Source organism: Loxodonta africana, chromosome 19 (assembly GCF_030014295.1).
Source record: "Loxodonta africana isolate mLoxAfr1 chromosome 19, mLoxAfr1.hap2, whole genome shotgun sequence".
Classification (NCBI taxonomy): Eukaryota; Metazoa; Chordata; class Mammalia; order Proboscidea; family Elephantidae; genus Loxodonta; species Loxodonta africana.
In genome coordinates, this window is record NC_087360.1 from 70,256,545 (window position 1) to 70,263,174 (window position 6,630).

The window sequence follows — 6,630 nt, forward strand, 5'->3', positions numbered from 1 at the left end:
TTTCCCAGGCTGGTTATGACTTAGGGGACCATCATTTGGTAAATGTTTTCAAAAAGGAATTGAGGAATGGTATGGAAGCCTTTGCTAAAAAAATTGCTTTAAAAAAAAAAAAAATTACCCAAGTCTCTTGGACCATCAACACAGATTGCACAGTTAGTCAAGCTCTGTAACCTGAGAGCCTCATTTTTGTGTTTTAGGGACCAATTTAAAAGCAAACAATGTGATTTAGGGGGTAGTTGCAAGGGCATTGTGGCTAGAGCTATTGTTTCTTCATCTCAGTAAAACTTGGTTGAAATTTTAATTTATGTTATGGAGGAAACAGTTTTTCTTTAGGTATGTTAGACTCAGTTTTTAGCCCATTTCTTCTTAGAAGAAGGAAATTAAATAAACTAGAGAGTCCAGTTTATTGCCGTTTTCCCGTTTGTTTATTGTTTGGGGTTTTAGTGTATTTTTTGCTATAAAAGTTGACAATCTTACATTAAGTATGTTTTACTTAGCATAATAAAACATTTTGTCAATTTAAAGATGTATAAATTGGGCTGTGAGACATTGGTAGGTCAATGTTGGAGTTCTTGCCTATCCTATGGAACTCTCGGGTTGATTCCCAGCCAGTGTACATCACGTACGGCCACCACCTGTCTGTCGTTGGTGGCTTATGTGTTGCTATGATGCCGAACATGTTTAGCAAAGCTTCGAGACTAAGATGGTCCTGGAAGAAAAGCCTGGTGATCTACTTCCCAAAGTAGAATGAAAACCCCATGGATCACAATGCAGCGTTGTTGGATCTGCAGCTGACAATGGGGATTGTGCAAGACTAGGCAGCGTCTCCATTTGTGCATGGGGTCGCCATGAATCAGGCTGACTCAAAGGAAGCTAACAGCAATAGGTAATGATATGCGTTTTAAATTCCATGTTCTTAAAACACTATGGGAGCCCTGGTGGTTAAATGGTTAAGAGCTCAGCCTGATGACCAAAAAGTCAGCAGTTTGAATAGACCAAGCGCCTCCTTGGAAACCCTATGGGACAGTTCTACCCTGTCCTATAGGATTGCCGTGAGTTGGAATTGACAGCACACAACCACAAAACATTATACTCAGATTTTTCTTTGTGAACACGTTATTGCATGCCATCGAGGTCTTAGGAAAATAATAAGCGAATATAAAGAGAGTTGACTTAATTGGTTTTTGGACTACTCTGGAGAGGCCTGTGGTTGTTGGGTGAGGTTCCGACTCCTAGCGACCCCGCGTACAGCAGAACGAAACACTGCCAGGTCCTGCAGCGTCCTCACAATCGTTGCTATGTTTGAGCCAGTTGTTGCAGCTGCTGTGTCAATCCGTCCCTTGAGGATCTTCCTCTATTTCACTGACCCTCTTACTGTACCAAGCATGATGTTCTTCTCCAGGGACTGGTCCCTCCTGATCACATGTCCCAAAGTATGTGAGACAAAGTCTCAGAATTCTTGCTTCTAAGGAGCATCTGGCTGTATTCTTCCAAGACAGATTCGTTTGTCCTTCTGGCAGTGCATGGTGTATTCAGTACTCGTCGCCAACACTATAATTCTAAGGCGTTATTTTTTCTTCCGTCTTACTTATTCATTGTCCAGCTTTCACAAGCATATGAGGCAATTGAAAACACCATAGCTTGCATCAGGCACGCCTTAGTCCTCAAAGTGACATCTTTGCTTCTTAACACTTTAAAGAGGTCTTTTGCAACAGATTTGCTCAATGTAATACATCATTTGATATTTTGACTGCTGCTTCCATGGGCATTGATTGTGGATCCAAGTAAAATAAAATCCTTGACAACTTCAATATTTTACCTGTTTATCATGATGTTGCTTATTGGTCCAGTTGTAAGGATTTTTGTTTTCTTTATGCTGAGGCGTAATGCATACTGAAGGCTGTAGTGTTTGATCTTTATCAGCGTTTCAAGTCCTCTTCACTTACAGCAAGCAAGGCTGTGTCCTCTGACTATCACAAATTGTTAATGAGTCTTCCTCCAATCCTGATGCTCTGTTCTCCTTATAGTCCAGCTTCTCGGATTATTTGCTCAGCATTCAGATCGCATAAGTATGGTAAAAGGATATAACCCTGATGCACACCTTTCTTGACTTTAAACCACACAGTATTCCCTTGTTGTGTTTGAACGATTACCTCTTGGAACAACTGCCTCTTGGTCTATGTACAGGTTCCTCATAAACACAATTAAGTGTTCTGGAATTACCATTCTTTGCGGTGTTAACCCATAATTTGTTATGGTCCACACAGTTGAATGCCTTTGCATAGTCAATAAAACACAGGTAAACATCTTTCTGGTATTCTCTGCTTTCAGCCAAGATCCATCTGACGTCAGCAATGATATCCCTCGTTCCGTATCCTCTTCCGAATCTGGCTTTAATTTCTGGCAGTGCTCTGTAGATGTACTGCTGCAACTGTTTTTGAATCATCTTCAGAACAATTTTGCTTGAGTGGGATATTAATAATATTGTTTTCTACTTTCTGCATTCTGTTGGATCACCTTTCTTTGGAATGGGCATGTGTATGGCTCTCTTCCAGTCGTTGGCCAGGTAGCTGTCTTCCACATTTCTTGGCACAGACAATTGAGTGCTTCTAGCATTGCATTTGTTTGTTGAAACATCTCAACTGGTATTCCGTTAATTCTGGAAGCCTTGTTTTTTGCTAGTGCCTTCAGTGCAGCTTGGACTTCTTCCTTCAGCACTATCTTAGGGGTGTTCTTTGAGACTCTCAGAGGCTGCCTGGAGGGAGGGGAGAGAAGGAGGCTGAATGAATAGGGCTCAAGCTCCTCCTCCCACCCCCACTGAAGTGTTTGTCTTTTATCTGTTATATATTTTCATTTCCTTGCCATTTCTGGAAAAGATTCTGAAATTTCCTTCTCATCACCTCCCCAAACCTAAGACAAAGGACAGTACAACTAGGTTCTCTTAGGGGATTGTTGGCCCAAGATGGTGATTGCTGTCAAGGAAGAGTGGGGTACCTCAGTGGGCGCTTAGCGTGCCTGACTGGGAGGCATGAAGAGGAGAGAGGAGAGTTGAAAGGAGCTGAAGACAAACTTTGCAATTTTACCGACAGGATTCAGCAGAACTTTGAATTTTAGAATGAGGTTTCTGGTATTTTAACCAGTTAACATTTTCAAGCGGTCCTCTCTCGGGAGCTCCTTGATCTCTGTCATCCTGCCCCCTCTCCACCGAGACTGGCTTCGGTCTACCTATTCTTCCATAACACATTGTGTACACTTTTTCCTTTGCATTTGGTACATGGCCTTGTACAGTGAAACCTGTGAGAGCCGGAACTTGATGGGACTGCCTTGTTTTTCCAGGTCTTGCAAGTTTTCCGCCTTTGACAGCATGCAGTCATACCACTTTTCAATCGCTTGTTTTAGTGGAAAATATTTGAGTTTTCCTTCTCTGACAGGTTTTTGCCCTTCACTGCTTCTGCCTTTTGCAGGTTTTGCTATAATTTATCTTTTTAAGTGTAGTTCTTCAATACTGCCTGAGCTCTGTGGGGGAAACAAACAGCCCTTCCTCCTGCCCCTGGCAGCTAGGGCATGGTCATGTGACTAAGTTCTGTCCATCAGTTGCTTCCTTCAGGTCTTTGGATTGAGTGGCACAAAGACCTCTGGACAATTAGACGTTATTTTCAGCACTGATGGAATAGTCACAGGTGTAGCAAAGGCATTGGCAAGAGTCTGGTGATGGTTCCTGGGGAGACATTCTGCGAGGACAGTGAGGCTACAAACTGCTCTATAATATAAAAGTGACCAGGCAGGCAAACCCCACCGTTAGCACTAACTGCGTACGAAGGATCAGCATGAACCCAGTTCCCAACTGGAAGTGGGTCCAGGTCTCACCCTCCCACATTTCCACTTCCTGGTTGTCAGCCACTTCTGTGGAAATCCCTCTCCCTGACCCTAACTACCAGAGTTCATACCTCATCTCTGGCTATCCTGAGCCAGGTCAAAACATCCCTGGCTACCTGAGGCCAAGTCACTGGGGAGCAGCTGTAAGCTCAGGAGTCTGCTCAACTCCCTGCCCTTCAGACCAGCTGGTGTCTCTCTCTCTCGTCCCCTGGGACTAAGTCACAAGTTAGAAGGACTTCATCCTTCATCGACCGCCCAGCAGCCTTTCCCTATCACCCAGCCACCCAGAGGTGGGTCTACACAAATCGATTCTGTACTGACAGCCCGTGCTGGTTCATTGCCTCTGTGTGTTCATTAATTCTCAAACGGCTCATGAAATTGATGGAGACTATTACCTATACCTACAGTTACCCGTTTATCATAACCAGAAAGGACACAAGCATAGGGACACATCAGGCGAGGTCTGGGAGAGTTCCCAACACAGCGCCTCCAGCTCGGCACTCTCTCTTCTGTGCATTGATGTTCTCGCTGATCCAGGAAGCCCCAAAAGGAGTGCTTCAAGGTCCTGGGTCCCCTAGTCATCAGGACCTCAGTGGATATTCATGACCTGGGTTTTAATGCATAGCTATGATCGCCTCAATTGATGAATATGTACGACTGCATTAGGCTCCCCTCACTTTCTGAAGTTAGTTTGCCAGGTTGTGGGGGTCTGTTGGTGTAGCCCTTACTTGCCTGGCTATTTTGGAAAACAAAGGCATCTTGATTGTTCTGAGTTATTTTCAGAAACCAGAGTCAAAAGGCCAAACCAAGTTCTCTGTTTCCTGGTGGAAGCAATCCTTCCCTGAGCACCTGAACTTCCAAATTCATTCTATCAGCCCTACTTGGTGTGCTTTCTCAGAATTGGTCAATGGCCCCCTTTTGGCCCATATCTCACCTACATCAAGTCCCCCCTCCACTCTGACATGAATGAAACACGCCCTGAAAGGCATGGGCTATGACTCCTATGTGGCTGCCAAGGAACCAGATGTTGCAATTCAGAAGCTCAGGGAATTAGCTCCGTGGACCAACAGAAAATGGGAAATGGGAGGGAGCTGAGCAAATAAATTCTCCCTCCTTTCAGGAACTACTGCGAAGTGTGTCTTTGCAGCTCTTCTGGAGAAGTCCTGTGTGCAGCGTGAACACGCCTGCCAAGTGGCCTGCTGTGTCTCTTGTGCGTTGTGAAGCAGTAGCTGGTGAGGTGATACGTTGAATGGCGTTGCGTCATGTCTTTCATTGTCTCACTTGGCTTTTTCCCCTCACCCTTTTGTCTCTGGACTTACTGTTCTCAAAGTGCCAGCGTTTTGATCTTTGCCTTGGGCTCTGCTTTCTAGAACATTTATGCCAGGACAATTTTTTGTGGAAGTTGTTCAGGTGGAATTTCAGAACTGGAATATACATATGAGGGTAAGTCAAAAAGTATTGCTACAAAATCATAGAAACCTTTATTAAACAAAAAAGATCAAAACGTGGAACTGTTGCTTCTCGACACATCCTCTGTCTAGGTCTATACACTCCTGAAGGCTGTGTTTCCACCTCAGTAACCCTTCCCTGAAGACTTCTGCACTCTGCGACTTACGCCACGTGAAAACGGCAGTTTGGGCATCCTCAAGGGACTCAAACTGTGTTCCTTTTAAATGTCCTTTGAGTTTTGGGAACAAAAAGAAGTCTGAAGTGGCAACATCAGGGCTGTAGGGTGGATGGGGTAAGGTTTCCCAATGAAATTCTTGGAGGACAGCCCTCGCTACCCTGGAAAAATGAGTAGGTGTGTTGTGATGAAAAAAATTTGTTGGCACAACTGTCTCTCCAATGCAGTTTTCAATTTTCTTAAAACTTCTTCATAATAAGTCCCAATGGTCATCTTGTGTCCTTCAAGAAAATCTATCAAGATTACCCCTTGGGAATCCCCACCCAAAAAACAGTTGCCGTAACCTTCTGAGAAGTCTTCCCTCTCTTGGTTCATCTTTGAGGCCTTCCTGACCTTCCTTGAAATGCTTGATCCATCTAGAAAATCAGATTGTTTTATGTGGGGCAATATTTCCATAAACTTGTTGCAAAGCTTCAATGATTTGGGAAGATGTCCACTTGAGTTTTGTTAAAATTTTGACATTAGCCTTGACCTCAAAATTGTTTTTTTCCATGGCATAAGGAGCATCCTTTTTTTTGAAGGGGCCCTAACAAGACTAAGACAAGTGTATTACTGAGAGAACTTGTCTGCAGTCATCCACTGAGACATGTTTAAACACATTTTGTTTGGAATAAACCCATGTGTGTGTAATATATGTATACCAGATTCCGTATAGACTTGGGGAAAATCTCATCCAGGCTTAGGTTGGCTGTGTCTGGGACTTGAATTGCCCCAGATCTCACACCAGGGCACAATGAGTATGCTTCAGAAAGAATGGCTGAGGATGTGAGTCTAAAGCAGGGAGCTATAATCTGGGAAATCTAGGAACATGGCACCGTTGTGGCCGGTACAGCGATCTGGACTGAAAGGAACAGTAGAAAAGAATACAACTCACTGAGCCAGACCAGTCTTCAGAATGTGACAACCACAGAAAATTAGGTCCTGCTGGTGGGTGGATCGGCGCCCTCCTGGTGCAGCGGTTAAGAGTTGCAGCGGCTAACCAAAAGGTTGGCAGTTCAAATCCACCAGCCGCTCCTTGGAAACCCTATGGGGCAATTCTAATCTGTCCTATAGGGTTGCTATGAATCAGA